This window comes from Tursiops truncatus, chromosome 20 (genome assembly GCF_011762595.2).
Source record: "Tursiops truncatus isolate mTurTru1 chromosome 20, mTurTru1.mat.Y, whole genome shotgun sequence".
Taxonomy (NCBI): domain Eukaryota; kingdom Metazoa; phylum Chordata; class Mammalia; order Artiodactyla; family Delphinidae; genus Tursiops; species Tursiops truncatus.
This window is the reverse complement of record NC_047053.1, coordinates 34,976,391-34,995,205: the sequence shown is the minus strand read 5'-3', so window position 1 is coordinate 34,995,205 and position 18,815 is coordinate 34,976,391. Positions and strand designations below refer to the sequence as shown.

General features: G+C 46.9%; 1 protein-coding gene and 1 long non-coding RNA gene across 6 annotated transcripts in view; one reads left to right on the top strand and one right to left on the bottom strand.

Moving 5' to 3' along the window:
- The window catches only part of ZNF652 (zinc finger protein 652), a 70,330-nt gene extending 64,169 nt beyond the window's left edge, over positions 1–6,161 (bottom strand). For both annotated transcript variants that reach the window (XM_019924922.3, XM_019924924.3), the window contains exon 1: positions 5,832–6,161. The gene's annotated coding sequence lies outside the window, so the exon portion shown is untranslated. The remainder of the gene's footprint in view (positions 1–5,831) is intronic.
- A 93-nt stretch (positions 6,162–6,254) lies between these two features.
- LOC109548248 (uncharacterized) lies at positions 6,255–18,617 on the top strand. 4 transcript variants are annotated; one of them, XR_004523868.2, is made up of 6 exons: positions 6,255–6,454; positions 12,903–13,131; positions 13,987–14,181; positions 14,366–14,678; positions 16,167–16,401; positions 18,160–18,617. It is a non-coding gene; the product is annotated as an uncharacterized lncRNA (long non-coding RNA). The 4 variants fall into 4 exon arrangements; XR_012328484.1 differs by lacking the exon at positions 18,160–18,617 and having other exon boundaries at positions 6,257–6,454; positions 16,167–18,152; XR_012328486.1 differs by lacking the exon at positions 18,160–18,617 and having other exon boundaries at positions 6,263–6,454; positions 14,562–14,678; positions 16,167–18,152.
- Positions 18,618–18,815: the final 198 nt, after the last annotated feature.

Sequence of the window (18,815 nt, the reverse complement as noted above, 5' to 3'; positions counted from 1 at the left end):
CAGTTGGCTTCTCTGGACATGTTTTTTGGTACTCACTGCACCACCTGACCTTAGAGACACAAGTCATCTTAAAGAAAAAAAATCTAACTTTCCATTTGAGGTGCTGAAAAGGTTGAGGAGATACTGAAAGGCAGAACAAACTGTCCTTTGGTTATTGTTACAATCCCCGACAAGTTGGAATGGATGCAGAAGTGTATACTTTCTTTACCGCAACCTGACAGGAGGAAACTAGCCATTTGAAATGAGGTAATTTTTAAATTAAAAAAAAATTATGTAGTATACACTTGCATGGATCAAAAATTTTAAATACAGAAGAGAATACAGTGACTAGAGCATTACTCATGACAGCTATACCAGAAACAATCCAAATGTCCATTAATGGTAGAATGGAGAAATAAATTATAATATACGCATACAATGGAATATTATACGAGAATAAACTAATTATTCTTACATATAATGATATGGGTGCATCTTATAAGCCATACTCAAACGAGTACACACTGTATTACACTTACATATGGCTGAGAGATTTTCCACAGTAATATACAGTTTCTTCATTTGTTTTTGTAGCCATATAAAATTTATTCAATTGCATGAATATATGTTAATTTATTTATCCAATTCTTACTGATGGGCATTTAGGTTTTTTCCAAACTTTTGATGAGTTAATTTAAATGACTTTGCATGCTTGGTATGCTAAAAAGAAAACTGAAGGGCTCAGGATCTTTCAGACAAGGTAACTTCAAACTCTAGCTCCTAGTATATTAATACAGGAAAAGTCCCTGGGCATCTGGGTCACAGTTTTAAGAGGAACTGGGAAGAAATACATATTTATTTATGCACAAAATTGAGATCATAAACACTCTCCTTGCCACCTCCTCAAAAAATGAAACACTTCCCATGTATTTCAATGTTTCTAGGCCACTGATACTACTCTAGATCTATTAAAATGACACATTCAGAAGGGTGAAAACAATTCATATGGACCTAGTTAGAGAACTCATTTTATAGCTCACGCAGTGTAATTAAGAAGTTATATTCCATTGAATTCCCCAAACTGAATCAACATTCCAAAGCTGAAAAGTATAAATGTGTAAAAGACTATGTTCTACACTAGCATTAAAGACAAAAGGAATCACCTACCACTGCATGTCTTGGTGAAATCCAGGTAGAGTCACAACCCTCTGATGCCACATGCAGAGTAAAGACCAAAGAATCAGGCTAAGGAGCCATTCTTTGCATCATTTCCATTCTTACTCTCTTCCAACAAACCCTTCTCACCACACACTGATTCATCTATCAAGAAACTGACAAAAGCAACTAGCTATCTGCTAAGCCATTTGACTCTGGTAAACTAGAAAAAATAATAATTAAAAAAATAGCACCCCTTTCCAAGAAAAATTTTACTTAGCAAAATGTATTATAGTTGAGAAAAAAATATGTAACTCAATCATCTAAATTTCATTTGTTTAGTCAGTCTGGGCTCACACAGCATTAATGATGGTGTTATTAATATTATACATTCTGGCCGAAGTTAAGTTCTTTCAAGTGTTCTGCAAAGTCTAAGGAGAGTCTAAGACCATTATTTGCCAATCCCTCTTTATCAGCAACCCAATACCAGTCACTGATTCCACTGATGGGCAAGCCCCTAGGTGGCTCAATAATAAAAGAAAATAAGGCTTAGCAGATTCCCTTGAGGTAAATTCTAATGCATTACTGATGTGTCTACCTTATCTGAAAAGTCTCTAGCTAACTTTGGTGGGTTCACAGACTTAACACAGTGATATTCTGCAAAAATGACAGAATAATTTAATTCTATAGAACCCAAGAAATCCTATTTTAAAAGCTCTATGCACTGAATAAAGCTGTATACATGCTCTTGAATCTACTTTTCAGAGTAACCAGTCTCTTAAACTATATTTAAAAAAGGAAAAAGATAATGTCATATTTTACCATAAAACTGCCTTTCTGACTAAAAACCTCAGAAGAGCAATGGGGATTCTTTAAGAAAAAATGTTCATAAGCGTCTTCAAAAATCAAAGGTAACTGCTATATAAACAAACAGATTAACTAAAGCATCTGATATCTTCACTGATTCTACCAAGCACTTTATGGCTTGCATTAACCATGAAAATTTACACAAGGCTTTGCACGTGATTCAACTCTGGACACAGAACTTATTGAGCTACATTAATGTCCTAAAACACCCCTTTCACCGCATAAGCTCTGTAAAGGCTTAAAACAAGCACAGCCTGTGGGTAACACTGTAGAATTTGGAGCCAAGTTTTATTGTCTCCACGAAGTTCAGCCAGCCATAGAGCAACAAATCAAAGTTCCAATAAGCACAGTGCACCTGCAAGTCTTAGGTATGCTCCAAGTCAAATATTTGCAATTTTTTCATCCCAAATCAGCACAGATGAAAGTATGCAGATCGCAGAACCAGCCCTCGAAATCCTGGAAGCCAAAATGATCTGCAGTTTCACTCCCACATCACTTGTGTCCTACCATTTATTGAGTCCTTAATGTGCATATGTGCCAGGAACTGTTCTAGAAGTTTGCATACATTATCTCTAATACCTATAACAAATCCTGTTCTGATGAGGAAACTGAGGCTAGAGAGGTCAAGGTGACTTGTCTAATGCCATAAAGCCAGTGGCGCTTTATTCAAACTTCGTTCTCCCTGGCTCCAAAGAGCCACCTCTGTGATCCTCCCTCAGCTAAAGTCACTAACTCCAACAGCAGCTCTCCTTTATCAAAGTAAATTCAAGGGCCAACTGTCTGAAATGATGACAAAGATGAGAAAAATATCATACCTAAAACCATGGCACAAGACCCAGGAATTCCCAGCGAGGAAACTCAGTCACCTCCTTCAGAATAACTAGTTCCAAAGGCTATGATTCAAAATCAACTGACTTTTTGGAACAAGGGAAATGAAACTCAAGAGTGTATTCACATTTTTGGTGAAATTTTCTAAAACTCTTGAGAAAAAGGTGATTTCTTGAAGCAATTCACTTTTACAGTTTACTTCTTTGATAGGCTTCAGACATTCCAAAACAAAATCACATCCGCAGCGTTACTAATCAACTTTTTTCTACAGACTTGAAAAGTATCTTCTTACCACACTACAAGATTACTTCCCATACTTAGAGCAGAAATGGAAACAGCTCTGGGTGTCACGAATCAGGTCTTGAGGCCACAGTTGCAGAAAGTAGGTGCTGTTTCCCTTGAGTAGGAGCTGCTGATCTGAAACCTCCCAAGGGAAGGGTGTCTGAAGAAGGGTGTCTGACAAAGAGCATTGAAAAAACTAAAGCAAAAGCTGTTTGTATTAATGAGAGTGAGCTGCTGGCACCACTACTCCATAAGTGTTTCACTGCTATGCAATTGTTTTCCAGCTTCCAAGCTCTGAATCTGGCAGAGAGAATGCTGTTCTCACAGCCATATGAGTTACATGATCAGCTGCTTTGTGGTGTGTGGGTGTTTAAGTAAGTGACTGGTTAGAAGAGGTTCTGCAATATTAAATCAAGGAAGCACACACTGTCCCCTGAGATTTTAATGATTTGTCACTATACTACACTGACAAAGAAAAGCAACAAATTTGCAACTTTGAAATACTTTTGAGTTTAGGATAGGCAAATAATTTCTGACAGTAAAACTTTAGGCATGACATGAAAAAAATATATAACCTGTAATATAAGCCCCTTCAATCACGTTTATTGAAAATCCTTCCATTAAAACATTTAAAAATGGATGATTCTGATGGCAACATCACCCTGAAAAAAGACATGAAATCATATTTAATAAAGTTGAAAAACCTTCACAGAGCAGGTGCTCTATTAGGGGAATGATAAGGCCTTCTTTTAAGAGATGGGATCAACCTCAAAGAACACAAAACAATTCCAGATACACATCACAAAACAGACCACTGACTGTTGTTGAAATTTACTACATTTAGAAGATAGTGCAAGGAATATACGTTATCAACTGGTCAAATTTAGGCAAGTTCTTTTGAGTTCAGTTTTAACTGTTTCTTAAACTCTCACATACATCTCTTTACAGGAAGACAGGCAAATGATACCTTACAAATACCTAACTCACTGTAATCAAAGAACAGAACGCAAGGATACATATTTAATCTATTTTGTTGCTTACTGCTCAGGATCAAAGTAATGCCAATCCTCAAGAGACAAACAAAACAAAGCAAAACACAAAACTCAAATTCCTTTCACTTTTGCATAATATAGATCTTAACCTGAGGTCCCAGGACCAGGCTCAAGATGACTGTAATTGCATACAAAATTATGTGTGTCTATCTCACCGAGAAGAGGGTCCTAAAGGCTTCCATGACTCCAAAGAAAGGTTAAGAACCACTGAAGTAGACTTTTCCAGAATCCCTAAAACTCAGCAGTGAACATTTTAAACAAAATTATACTAAAGGTAGTATCTATCTGAATACATGTGCACAGTCCTGATACAAACATCCAAGATGCCTGCCAGCCCTATCACAGTACAGCTCACCACTCTCAAATCAGCCCTACATGGGAACATCACCTGCACACACTCTCACATGCCAGCCACAGCAGCTCTTCATTCCCTAAGCATATACATGTGTCAACAAAGCACGTGCTAGTTGCCATTCCCAGAACAATATGGATCTGACCATCTCTGGGAAAAAATACACGTTCTTCCTAAAATATTACCCTATATATTTACTATGCCTTGACCATAGATGTTAAAAATTACAACAAAAATAAACGAAATTTAAAATACAATGAAATTCCCACACACCATATGTATGTAATTAACTGGGAAAAAAGCATCACTCAGGTATTACTGAGGGTCCATGGGAGATGCATATAGGGGAAACACTGTAATAATGATGCTTGAACACGGGACAATCAAAGCCAGACTCACGCAGCACCATCCTGAGAACATGGTTGTGGAAGGCACCCTTCTCCAAAGGCAAAAGCACATTCCTTTGATTGGCACAAGCCATTCCTGACAATGGATCCGCGATGACAGGGACTGTTCCGCAATCAGGAAGTGTGCGTGTGTGTTTTGTGGGGGAGGGATATGCTAGATGTGATCAAAGACTGGCTCTCTTCAAGAAGAGCATATGGGATCTTAAATCGTGAAGACAGTCTTCGAGGGTGAGGCAGGGGCATTTATCATTTCTACAGGAGACATTCCTCGACAATGAACATGTTCTGTGCAGATGTAACGCGGGTGTCACTACCTTTAGTGGCTCCCATCTAAGAATCTCAAGCAGAGCCTGATTGGAGGGGAGGAGGTGGTGGGGGTGGAGAAAGGTCTGCATTACCCTCCGGGTGAGTGTTGGGCGGTTGTACACTAGATACATTTTATCTCAGGCGGCACAATACTCCCGGGGGTTGGGGGTTTGGGCGCAGCCGCAGGGAAGGAAGGGGAGGTAGGGGGTGCAAGCCACCAGCTTCAGGGCAGGCGAATCCTCGGAGGAGGACCGGTGCAAACCTCCCCCTCGGCCCGCTAACCCGTGCAACACCAGCCTCTCCTCGGGCCGCGGGGCGAGCGGACTCTGCAAAACTGGAGTCCGGCCCGGGTCCGGGAAGGAGGGGGCGAAGGTGCAGAAGCGGGCGCCCCCGGCCCAGGCTCGGGGCCAGAAGAGCGCAGCGCCCCGGGCCTCCCCGCCTGATGGGGGTTGCTCCGGCCTACTGGACGCAGCTGCCTTGGCGAAGGGCTCACCCGGCGCCCAGAGCCCCAGTCGGCTCAGCGGGCGGCGGAGAGGAAGGGCTGCTGCCAGGGGCGCAGCCGCGACTGTGGCGTGTGCGTTGGGGGCAGGGGCCCCTACTCACCCGGGCCGGCCGCCTCCGCCTCCGCCGCCCCGACCACCGCCTCGGCGGTCCATCCCTGCGGCGGGGGGCCTGTAGCCGCGGCGCTCGAGTAACAACCGCCGGCCGGGCCGGCCCCTCCCCCCTGCCCAACGTCTGTCCTCAGGGCCGCTCCGCAGTCCCGGCCTCGGCCGCCGCCGCCGCCGCCGCCGCCGCCGCAGCGCTACGTGGCCGCCGCTCCGACGTCTCGCGACTCCCTTCCGAGCGCGCGAGGGCGAGCGGGGCCGGCGGGGCGGGCGGCGCGCGGGGAGGGAGGCAGGGGAGGGGGTGTGCGTGTGTGCTTGTGTGTGCGGAGAGGAGGGCAGGGAGGGAGGGAGGGAGGGCGAGCGCCGGCGAGAGCGCGCGCGCGCCCGCGGCCCCTTCCCTCTCCGGCCCCCCCGCCCTACGGGGAGCCCGACACCTCCCTCCGCCCGCCCCCCTGGCATCCCGGCCGCTGGGCGCGGCGGCGCGCATGCGCAGCCCTCGGGGCCGGCCCCGGCGCACCTTTTCTCCCTCCTGCTCACATTGTGAGCGCTCCGCCGCCCACAAAACTGCCGATTCCCGCTCCACCCCCGCCTCCCCCACTCCACCCACTCCCGGGCACCCAGGTAAAGGCGTGGAGTGCGCGTGCGCACCGCTCTTCTTGGGTTTGGGGGCGTGGCTGCTGAAAGGAAGCCAAAATGTAGAGTGGGAGGGAGCTTTGGGTTCTGGGGGGTGGGATTCCACGAAGTGGGGGGCGGGTTAAGATTAGGGAAAGGTGAAGTGAAGAAAAGTAGGCCCGAGTGAGATTTAGAAGTAAAAGAACTTCTTTGGTTTATGAAATAAGGTAAGAAAACAAACAACTTGACTCTGCCCTCCTTGTTACTGAAGAGCTGTGTGAGTGACAGAAGACAAATAAAAGAGGCAAAATATAAGCAGTAGTGGTCATTCGCTAGAGTAATGGGACAGCTAATAAAACGAGAAATTTAGAGATCACCCAGGGTGGTCAGAAGAACATATTTAGAGCCGTGCTTGTTCTGTGGCCAGAAATAGGGAAGGGGATATGTGTGTGAGTGTGTGTTGCGCGCACGCGTGTGCGCTTGAGACAGGGAGCTGCTGAAAGAAAGGAAGCCTCCATTTAAGTATTATAGCATTATGACTAATTAGCTATTAATCATTAATATAATTAAGGGTACTGTTAGCTAACAAGGTAGCATTTATCCAAGTTCATAGCCAAGAGAAGTAGTCCATAATTGAAAGTGCTTGGAGTACAGAGAGGGGAAATGAACCCAGCAAGGTAAAGGCCTTAGATGGAGTAGAACCAAGGCATGACCTTTCCCACCATAAACCAAACTTCCTTGATGATTTCCAAAGTTTAACTTTTTTTTTTTTTTTTATGCGGTACGCGGGCCTCTCACTGTTGTGGCCTCTCCCGTTGCGGAGCACAGGCTCCGGATGCGCAGGCTCAGCGGCCATGGCTCACGGGCCCAGCCGCTCCGCGGCATGTGGGATCTTCCCAGACCGGGGCATGAACCCGTGTCCCCTGCATCGGCAAGCGGACTCTCAACCACTGCGCCACCAGGGAAACCCCTTTTTTTTTTTTTTAATAAATTTATTTTTTCATTTTTGTCTGTGTTGGGTCTTCGTTGCTGCTCACGGGCTTTTCTCTAGTTGCGGCGAGCAGGGGCTACTCTGTTACGGTGCATGGGCTTATTGCGGGGGCTTCTCATTGCGGTTGCTTCTCTTGCTGTGGAGCTCGGGCTCTAGGCGCGCAGGCTTCAGTAGTTGTGGCACATGGGCTTAGTTGCTCTGTGGCATGTGGGATCTTCCCGGACCAGGTAGCGAACCGGTATCACTGCACTACCAGGGAAGTCCCTCCAAATTTTATCTTACTTGGAATTCCTTATTATCCTTCCGGAGCACAGTCTCCGGACGTGCAGGCTCAGCGGCCATGGCTCACGGGCCCAGCCGCTCCGAGGCATGTGGGATCTTCCCGGACCGGGGCACGAACCTGTGTCCCCTGCATCGACAGGCAGACTCTCAACCTCTGTGCCACCAGGGAAGCCCTATCCTTCCATTATTAAAAGCACACTTAACAAATGTTCTTGCACTGAGGCTGAGCTCTCAACATTTTGAAGACACATGCAGGTATTTCTCCCCAAAATAGCACCCCCCAAAAATTCCTGTGGAGAGTAAAATGACCTGAGTCTGGGAAAAGGTTAGGGAAGAGATGGAAACTTTATAAAGGGGTTTGAGGGTTAACTCCGTCCTTAGCTACTTCCAAAAACCTATGCTTGGTTTTTATTACACTTGGACTCCATACTCTAGGGATTGCAATTTAGCAACTTTGGGTCATGTTCTTCAATAGTGAGTGTCTTCAGTAGGTAAACACTAAAAATGATATCATATTTTAGCAAGTAGAGAAAATCTTCAGGCAGAACAGGAGGAAGCAAGCATAAGTAGTAAGAGAAAAGACTTAGATTCAGTGTGAGAAATAACTTGGCATCCGTGGAGGCTGGTGAGCCTAGAATATCTGACTGAGGTGTCCAGCTTTGCCTTCTTGGACATTTGATCCATCCCCCACCCTCTGCCTGTCAGGGCTATCCTGCTTGGAAGAGGGGTATGCAGAGTGACGGCTAAAGAACCAAGTCTCTAGGAGTTTCTACCCACAGGCCAAACCTCTGAAGGGCTCCTAGTCATTGGAATAGTAATATTGTCACCTTCCATCTGAAGCATGCTTTATGGTTTTTGCAGAAAGGTTATGTCCATTATCAGATCTTGCAACAGCCCCATGAAGCAGGCAGAACAGGTATTATTCCCAGTGAAGGAAATCCAGGCCAAGGTGTGTTTACTGGCTCAGCCCATGTCACCCAGCCCAGTCAACAATGGAGGCAAAGCAGGACTCCCAATGTGCTGTCCTGTCAAAGGGTTTAACAGGCCTTCTCGGAAAAACAGCTACATATTCCTCTGGATTTAAAACAGGTAGCCTGGCCATGTGAGGGACGATAATTCTAATATTCAGTTCTACATCTGCATCTCCTTTAGTTCATGGTTTTTTTCATCCTTGCTCTCTCCAGGACCCTGGCACTTGCCCTGTGTATCTGAAGCCTTGGCAACTGGTACTCTGGAAGGCCCTGGGCCTGGCAAGGCGAGCCCAGTCCCTCTGCTCTCCCTTAACTCTTCCCCCTTGAGAAGCTACAGGAAGAAGGGCTGTCATCACTTTGCTAGTCCCAGTGCCTCCCTTCTTCGTCTTAGCAGTCTTTATAGGCAACATTTAGCACCCACATCTGGCCTTATTGGAAGACGAGGCTTCTGTCATCCTGGTTTCCTGGCCCTGGATAGTTCTTCACTAACTTTCTCATTAAGGCCGTGGGCAGAAACCAACAGAACCCCCTGCCCCCCGCCTTTTTCTTTTGGTCACGCCACGTGGCTTGCGGGATCTCAGTTCCCTGACCAGGGAATGAACCTGGGCCATGGCAGTGAAAGCCTGGAATCCTAACCACTAGGCCCACCATTTTTTTTTTTTTTTTGATTTAAAAATTTTAGTGAAAATTCTTTATATTTTGACAGCTCTGGAAACCTTCACAAATTTAATTTAAACAGCAGCAGAGTTATCTTGTTCCTGTAAGGTGAGCTGGACAGGCTGGTACAAGCTCCCTATTCACTGCGTTTCTTTGCTCCCCAAGTTTCCAGGGGTGTACCCCCAGTCAATTATAGCCAATAATAGTTCTTGCCACCTGTACTTATAGAGGGGCAGTGGTTGTGGCTCCCTGCCCACCCATTAACTAATGTAACCCCGTCCTACTGCACCGGACTTGGGGCCAGAGCCCTGGTCGTGGTCTCCTAGGCCCTAATACTTGTAGTGCTGTGACCTTTGTACAGTCACTCCACCTCTGAGGCTTTGTAAAAAGAGGGGATTATATGGCTCTTAGTGCCTTCCAGAGCTGATACCTAGGATTCTACTTTAGAAAGTTGACTGTGTTCGTTAATACCTTGGAATTCCATTCCTTTCCTAAGAGTTACTATCCAATTCTCATCTTTAAGCCCTTCCTTTTGGAAACTGCCCCTTTTACAGAATGGATAAAGCTGTCCTGGACTCCCGTTTTGTATTCACTTCTTTTTTCTCAGATCTCTAAGCAATAATGTTTAAAGACAGCTCAGAAAGCTGGACTTTTGGCTTGTCTGTCATGGGGCTCGTACGTGTGCGTGCACTTGTGGACATGTGTATATGTGGTCCATGGGCACTTTCATTCTGTGCCCCCTCAGCTCCCACCACCCCCACTAAAATTCCAGAGAAAAGTTAAAACAAATGCCAGAATGCACCACAAGGCCAGGTATGTGAGTGGAGCTGTTTTGCTTTGGGGATGGAGATGAGGGAGGCCATTGAGATAGCCAGTGTCACTTCAGTCTCGGCTGGTTTTAGCCATAGCATGGCCTGGGACCATCATTTGGTTCATAGTTCCCTACAGCTGTGGTCTCTATACATCAGCTTCTCCATTTGAAACATCTCAGAGTTTGGATCATGATTCCTCTGGTGTCCTTATCATCAAAATGCATTTCATAATTAAAAAGAAAACACACATATGGGGACTTTCCTGTTGGCGCAGTGATTAAGAATCCACCTGCCAATGTGGGGGACACGGGTTCGATCCCTAGTCTGGGAAGATCCCACATGCTGCGGGGCAACTAAGTCCGTGCGCCACAACTACTGAGCCTGTGCTCTAGAGCCCACGAGCCACAACTACTGAGCCCACGTGCCACAACTACGGAAGCCTGCGCGCCTAGAGCCCGTGCTCCACAGCAAAGACCAGCCACCGCAATGAGAAGCCCGCGCACCGCAGCCAAGAGTAGCCCCCGCTCACTGCAACTAGAGACAGCCTGCACACAGCAACAAAGACCCAATGCAGCCAAAAAAACCCCAAACCAAAACCGAACAAAAAACCCAAAAAACAAACAGAAAACACATATGTGACAGTTTCTACAAATCTTTCTTTTACAGTATTTCATTTAATCCTTCCCTCAACCCTGGGAGGTAGGAAGGGCAGAAAACATTTCTGCTCTTTATTTTTCACAGCAAATTAAAAACAACGTCCGGATTTTAAGGGTAACATGGCCAGAATGAAATCCTGGGTCTCCAGGGTCCAAGTCCAGGACTTGTCTGTGACACGGTACTGCAGCCCTTTGCTGGACACCATACAAAGCACATGGAACAGATGTGGTCTCTGCTGTCTGGAAGTTTGGACTCAGATGGCCAGCCACGATTCTGGCCAACATAAAAGGACAAAGTGATTCACGGTCGACTCACATACGCCAATAAAGAAATGAGTTAAATAGATAAGGAAAACCATGCTTAGCTGGCCTATTAATGATTTTTTAAATTCCAGTTGGGTAGAAAGGACAGTGTTAATGAGGCTAAGGTTTTAGGCCAATCCCATTCTGCCTACTTGCTTCACGCGCGGAAAAACTATTTGTAGCTGCACTGCTGCTCTTTCCCCTTCTTGTCTTCAACATTCTATCAACCTTCCTGAAATAACTACTAAGTGTCTGTCATGCAAGGTGGGAATCAAGGACCATGAAGAAATCATCTCTACCCTCAAGCAGCCTCTCTAACCATCCTCCTCATTCAAACCACTTGTGAAAGCATTAGTTAACCCTGCGTCTACCATCTCTACGGATGGAAGGACAGATTAACTTAGTCTCTGTCCTGTTGTGTGAGGGTCTGAGATTCATCTTTATCCATGCAAGATGGCCAGTTAGGACAGTAGAGAGGTGGGCTTTGGGATCTGAGGGACGCTGGTACTACCCCAGAGAAAACAGGCTACCACACTACCTGCAATAGCTTAGCTTCCTGGATATCTAAGCAAAGGCCAAGAGGAATCCTGGGGTTAGGGAGTGTGGGCAGCCCAGGGCAGGGACCCACACAGCAGGAGAACATCTCCCATCTCTAAATGGACTGTTGCAGCCCAGTTCCTCCCCTGGGGGGGTTCTGCCTCAAGGTCCATCTACAGGGGAGTGATCTAAGGCAGTTAGGCCCGAATTGTGTTGGAGTCTTTAAAGAGGTTCTGGGATTCTTTTAGGCAGCGTGCTTAATTGTTGTCAGTAATTGATGTGACATATGCCCCAGAGGCATGCACTGAGGTCCAATGGAAGACATGGTTTTTAAAAATTGGAATTAATTAATTAAAGAAGGCGGCTGCACGGGGCTGTGAGTTCATGCCAGACTCCGCAACCCTAAACCTGGCAATCCACCCAACCGGCCTCGCTACCTGAGGAACAATCCCCAAATTCTCACAGAGGTGGGATGGGAGACCTGGGATGCAGTGCAGGACATGGGGGCTGCAAGGGGGAAGGACAGGGCTCAGGGAACCCCCTCTTAGCTTTTGTGACCCTCAAAAGGCTCGTCTCAGGAGAACAGTTTGGGAGCCCCAATAATCGTGTTGGGGGGGGCCAGAAAACTGCAGAAAAGGGAAGGCATGGCCAAAGGAGGTGTGTGAGATTATGGGGGAGGGGTGGCAAAGGGGATGAGGGTGTCTGAAACTGGGGGCTGCAGTGGGACCTGGAGTTGTTAGCAGGACTGAAGAATGATGGAGCCCCTCAGGTAGCGCCTGGGACGATCTGGTGGTGGAGAGGACCCTGAAGGCGGAGCTCAGAGGAGGTGGAGCTCAGAGGAGGTGGAGCCTGGATGTGGGGGGGCGGGAACCCAGTGCCTGGGGCCTCTGGCATTCAGAGGTATTCATTAAACCCCTGACCTGAGGGCGTTAACTAAGCTGTGGCAGCTTTTCACAGGAGTTGGGTTAAGAACAACAATAACAACAATAATAACAACAATTAACGATAATGAGACCTTACCTGCAGCAAGTTGTTCCTAGAGCTTTGTAGGCATTAAGTCATTAATTCCCCTGGCCCCTCAGGGCCACCTTTTTCTAGAAGTGATGGAGGCGCTAGAGGACACAGTTAATCCTGTGGGGCCCAGCCTCCTGCCATTGGCTGGGTGGGTTCGTTCACATCCAGGGGGGTAAAATCCAGGGTTCACTTCCCATTTCATAAACTGTTATAATCTTTTGCGTTTACTTATAGGGTCTCTGAAATGATACTTAAATGGGGTGCGTATAGAGATGTAGAAATCAGCCATCACAACACGTCTAAACAGCTTTGATGTGAAAACTCAAGTCCCACCTGACAGCACCAGGCTGGATAATATGCTGCAGTGGAGAGTGGCCTGCAGATAACCAGGGAGTGACCAGGAACTGACCATCTGCTTGAAGCCGGAACTGGTGGCAAGGCTGAGCCTTGGCCTGCAAACAAGGTAAATTGGAGGATTTCAGGTGTTTACCCCCCCACAGACCAAGGACGGAAGTTTAGAGTGAGAGCTAGAGGTGAGTAAAAAAAGGAGGATCATTCTAGATTGCAGAGTCATATGGGATGCAGCCTGGGAGCCAAACGCTGAGCAAACCTAGTGCCAATAGTGACTACCCTTGCAGATTTCAACCGTTCTTTTATTTATGTGTTTCACGTAACAGTGACTACCAATGACACACACTCAATCCGAAGACAGACTTTCACTTACATGCCATAGATGGTGAGAGTCATCCTCGTTAACCTATTCAACATCAAAGACAGCAATATAGACAAAAAAATCTCAGTATGCCTAACAGAATGGGTATCCTGGTCATCCTTAGGTCATGGAGCAGTGGGAATGATGCTCCCCATTAATGGCGAGGGCAGGTGAGATACAGAGCAGGATCTGAGCTTCGCTGAATCTCAGAGTTGGGCAGAAGAAGAAACTGTGTCACAGCTGAAGTGCTATCACCATTCGTATCAGGGAAATAAGAGGGACCAGTCCTTACTATTCTGACCCTTGCCATCCCTCTAGGAACACAGCCTTCCCTGCCTTCCCTGTATTAGTCCAGAGAAAGCCACCTTCTAGAAGGTACTAGAACTTTCAGGGCTTGAATACCAATCTCCCTTGCAGATTACATCACAGAACATAGAGTAAAGTGTTATATGGTGGACTAAGGGAACGGAGTATTCTGGTTAATCAAATAATCTGGTTTTAAAGTAGTACTAAACACATAGTAACATTTGGGACCTACTAAGATTATTCATTGTTTATCCAAAAGTTCAGATTTAACTGGGTGTCCTGTGTTTTATCCACTTGCAGGTAAACTTCTAGGAGATCCAAAGCCACTCCTTTGGAGTTCCTTAGAGAAAAAAGCAACAGGAAAGAGATATTCTCATATAGCTTCAGGTTCATTGGTGACAGAAAAATGGGGACAGAGGAGATAGGGAAGCAAGAGGCCCTAAACCAGGTGCCCATCGACTCAGAAGCATGCTTACCATCACACTGGGTGCATAGGTAAGATGTCACCAGGTCTTTAACTGGCCCTGTGTCAAACCAAACAGCTGTTTCAGAGATCTCAGGGAAGAGCTTAAGACAAAACATCACCTACTCTCTAATATTATCCAACACAGACGGAGCCTCACCTAAGAATGGGAACAGACAGGGGCAACTTACATCCCTCATTTCATTTTGCCAACAGAGACGAAGAAGGTGCGTGTTCCCCTGAGCAATGTGTTGCCATTCGGAGGAGCTGCATATTTCCTCTGTGCCTAAGAATCCCCTGGTGCTTGGAGACCTCCTTCCTGTCGTGTTGATGGTCCTGTGGAAATGGGCCCCATAGGAAGCTTGGTTCTGCTCTGCGTGGCATTGACTGTGCATGTCTTTTTCCTGACCAGGTTGCTGTTCTTAGCACCTACTAAGCACCTAGATGTCCCCAGCTTATTGAGTGCTTTCCACTGTCCTAAATGTTGCGCCTCTGTTATCCCATAGAATCCTTCCAACTTCCTTTTGAGGTAGGTATCCGCATTTCACAGATGAGGAAACCAAGGCAGAGGGAAGTAAAGTAGGAAATAACTTAAGGTCACATAAGCCTTAGGTGACAGACTCAGGATTGAACCCAGGGGGTCAGACTCCTTTGAACCACAATGCTGTACTGCCCGACACCCCAATTCAGTCACACCACTCTCCTGCTCAGAATTCTTGAACGGCTCCTGTGATAAGCAGAATAGTGGCTCCCTAAACCTGGAACCTGTGACTATGTTACCTTACGTTGGTGGGAGGGACTTCGCAAATGGGATAAAGTTAAGGATCTTGAAATGCAGACCTTAGCCTGGATTATCCAGTGGGTCCAATCTAATCACAAAGGTCCTTAGACGAGGGAGGCAAGAACATGCGAGTCAGAGAAGGAGATGTGACCAGGAAGCGGTGGTCAGAACGGTGTGATTGCTGGCTTTAAGATGGGAGAGGGACAAGCACCAAGGAATGTGGGCAGCTTCTAGAAACAGGGATAGGCAAAGAGCGGACCCTTCCCTAAAGCCTCCAGAAGGAACACAGCCCGCTGCCGCCCTGATTCTGGCCAGGTGAAGCTTCTGACCTCCAGAACTGTCAGATAATACGTCTGTCTTGTTTCATGCCACTCAGTGTTTGGTGATGTGTTACAGCAGCAGTAGGAAACTAATACGGCTTCCATTGCTTAAAGGGAAATCTGAACTGCTTTGCAAGGCGTTCAAGGGCCTCACGTTATCTTCCCCCTGTCTGAGTGCCTGGCTAGCTTATGCCCCCCACCCCATGCTTTACATACTGAACTTCTTCAGGATCCTCGACAGCCGTGCCCTTTCTTACGTCAACGCCTTTGCCTGGAACACCCTATCCTCCCTTGTTTGTCTGGCAAACTCCTCATCCTTTATGTCTCAGCTAAAACAATACCTCCTCTGTGAGGCTTTTCCTACTTCCCCCAAAGGAACGTAGGGCTCCTTTCCTGCATTTCATGCCTCTGCTGCAATTCATGTGCACTTCTGTTAAAGCAGATATTAAGGACCGGTCACTTCCCTCCCTGGGTTAAAAGCTATTTGAGGGCACAGGACCTCTCTTCTCACCTTTGGTCTCCCTTAGTACCTAGCGTGGTCCCCAGCACATCAAATTAAGGTCCCCAGAGAATAGAGCTCTTATCCTGACCTGTGCACTGGACCAGTGATGCAGCCCCTCCAGCCCCGTTTCTCCGTTGATAACGAGCGTTAGGGGGGAGATCATCCCTTCCCTTCCCTAGTGAGAGATAATGACAAAGAAAGTGAGACACGGGAGTGTTTCAAGTTAAAAAAGAAGAAGTGCTAATCGAAGTTTTGTGATATTCCAGCTGTACCCACGGTAGACAATGCTTCCTCTCCAAGTCTCAATTTTTTCAGCTGGGAAATGGGTCTAGAGACGAGCTGTACGGAGACAGGAGCTGTGGCCACTTCGCGGCCTATTGTATCCCCTGCATCTACCCTGCTCTTGATTCTCAGGTGAATCCTCTGATGCTGGTTGGTGAAGATCTCGAGGGAGGTTTTTCCACATTCTTCGGATTCATGGTTTCTCTCTAATGTCCACGCCGATGTTGGGTCTCATCTTGAGCGAAGGTTTCCGCACATCACATTCTATGTAATTAAATTCCTGGCCACTGAGTCAGATGTGCCGTCCAAGCCTCCAGACTCACCCGAGGGCTCTCGCACGGACACATCAGATACAGGTTTCTCTCCAGTAAGAATTCTCTGATGTTGTATAAGACGGTTGGTGACTCTCCCCAAATGAAGGCTTATTCACATTTATTACACTTATGAATTTTTTTTCCTGTGTGAATTATCTGATGTTTAATGAGAAGCAAAAGGCAAATGAAGGTCTCAATAAAGGCCTATTACATACCCAGCCCTGGGCTGAGGGACTCCAAAATGTAAGGAATGGCCTCCGCCCTCTAGACATCTACAGCCTGGTTGGGGAGACAAGACTCATGTACATAAAACAGCTGGGGAACACGAGACACTGTGGAGTCATACCAAACCCCGGAGTGTAATAGAATTCAATGGGAATTCAGAGAAAGGAGCGGACCACCAGAGACTGACTAGATGGGAAAGTTGTATGAAAGAGGTTGGCCGTTAGCTTGACCTGAAAGGATGGTAGAATTGAGGCTGGAAGAGAGGAGAAAGGTGTTTCCCTTGAAAAAGAGAGAGAAAAGAAAGGAAGGAAGAAAAGAAGGGAGGGAGGGAGGGAGGAAGGAGGGAAAGAAACTCTTTCTAATGTAGGGATTTGCCCGTTGATTCAGGAAGCTCCCACAAACGTAGGGCAGCAGCCTTTGAACATTTTCTTTCTCTGACGCTTTTCTTGTTTTAGAGCTCAAGCCCCTTTCACTTCTACCAGGCACCCCTCAGAAGCAATGCTCTGCTGCTGCCCTGCACATGCCAGCCACGCCTCGCCTGCCACCTCCACAGCATTCTTGGGGCCCATTCCAGTTTCACAACCAGGTGTCAGAGGCACCAAACAGGGAGAGACCCCCACCAGGAGAGGGGCCCAGGAAAGCACCCAGGAGGCTTGTATTCAAGAATGTGTCCCCCCCACCTACACCCACCGTCACTACCTCTAAAAAAATTTCCATATGGGATGCTGACACTTAGAGAGAATGAGGGTCATCAGATCTGAAGCCCTTTAAAATATGTCAGGTGTTGTTTTGTTTTCTTGCGGTACGCGGCCCTCTCACTGTTGTGGCCTCTCCCGTTGCGGAGCACAGGCTCCAGACGCACAGGCTCAGTGGCCATGGCTCACGGGCCCAGCCGCTCCGCGGCATGTGGGATCTTCCCGGACCGGAGCACGAACCCGTGTCCCCTGCATCGGCAGGCGGACTCGCAACCACTGCGCCACCAGGGAAGCCCCGTATGTCAGTTTTACAGAAGTTTTCTGGGAACATCAGGAGTAGGGAATGCTTTATAACTTTTCCTTATTTTCTGCATCCCACAGAGAGCAGCAGATGAGCAAGAGGGTGGAATTTGCAGTGTCTCTTCTTGGTTAGATAGTTGGAGGACTTTTTCTGCCAATTACAGTGGTTAAACACTGACTCAACATCCAACATCTGCATGAGAGGTTAGAGCCTTCATTCATGGACAAGTTTCCAAATGAAACAGGGGTACTACCTCTCATGGGCGATGTAGTCAGAGAACAGAGGAGAGTGGATTTCACCCTCAACAAGGTGGCTGCTTTCTGGAGAGGTGGCGGGACCTGGTATTTCCCAGCATGGTGAAATCGGGAAGTGCCTTTTGCAGCCCTTGTCAGTTTCATGGCCCAAATGGTTTGTTTGGACGTGGAATTCTTTTTTTTTTTTTTTAAACATCTTTATTGGAGTATAATTGCTTTCCAATGGTGTGTTAGTTTCTGCTTTATAACAAAGTGAATCAGCTATATGTATACATATATGGACGTGGAATTCTTAAGCTCTTAATTCTGTCCCTGCTTCCTGTGTCACTTCCCTAGGAGACTGAATTCATGAAGGGCGGGACCTAGGCACCCCCGCCCCCATGGAGAGAACAGAATGGGGGCTGATGCCCTTGGGGTCTTACCATGTGGACATCCTGTTGGAACATTCTTCACTCCTCCCCAGCAAGGCACACTCTGCTCTGTGAAGAATCCAGGCAGGAAGTAAAGGAGATCTCTGCGGCCACAGTGGAAATGCCCAGACTCTCAGGAACCCCGGATGGTCATCCAGTCTGACCACACATACCATTCTGTTTTCATTATTAGTGTTTGTCCTGACTGCTAGTTCATGGGCTCCCCCAGGACAGGAGGCATGTGTGCCCTAGACACCAATAGAGCCATTTCAGTGTGTATCACAGTGCCTGGTACAGAGCGGCTGTTATTAAATATTTGTTGAATAAATCAACTATAAATGTGGAAGTGATTCCCTTAAAGAGCTCTTCGCTCTTGCTTAGATGTTGAGTTACATTACAAGATGGGTGTGTTGGGGGTGTGTAGGGACACCATTGGGTAAGAAATGCATGGAAGGGCTCTGGAAAATAGCCCCAAAGTTCCATTTGTATCTGCTGAGTAACAGGGAACCCCTGCAGGTTCTTCGGGTCGCCGACAGGAGAAGGCAAGCGGGCGCGGGTTTTACAGGCTGTATTTGATCTGGA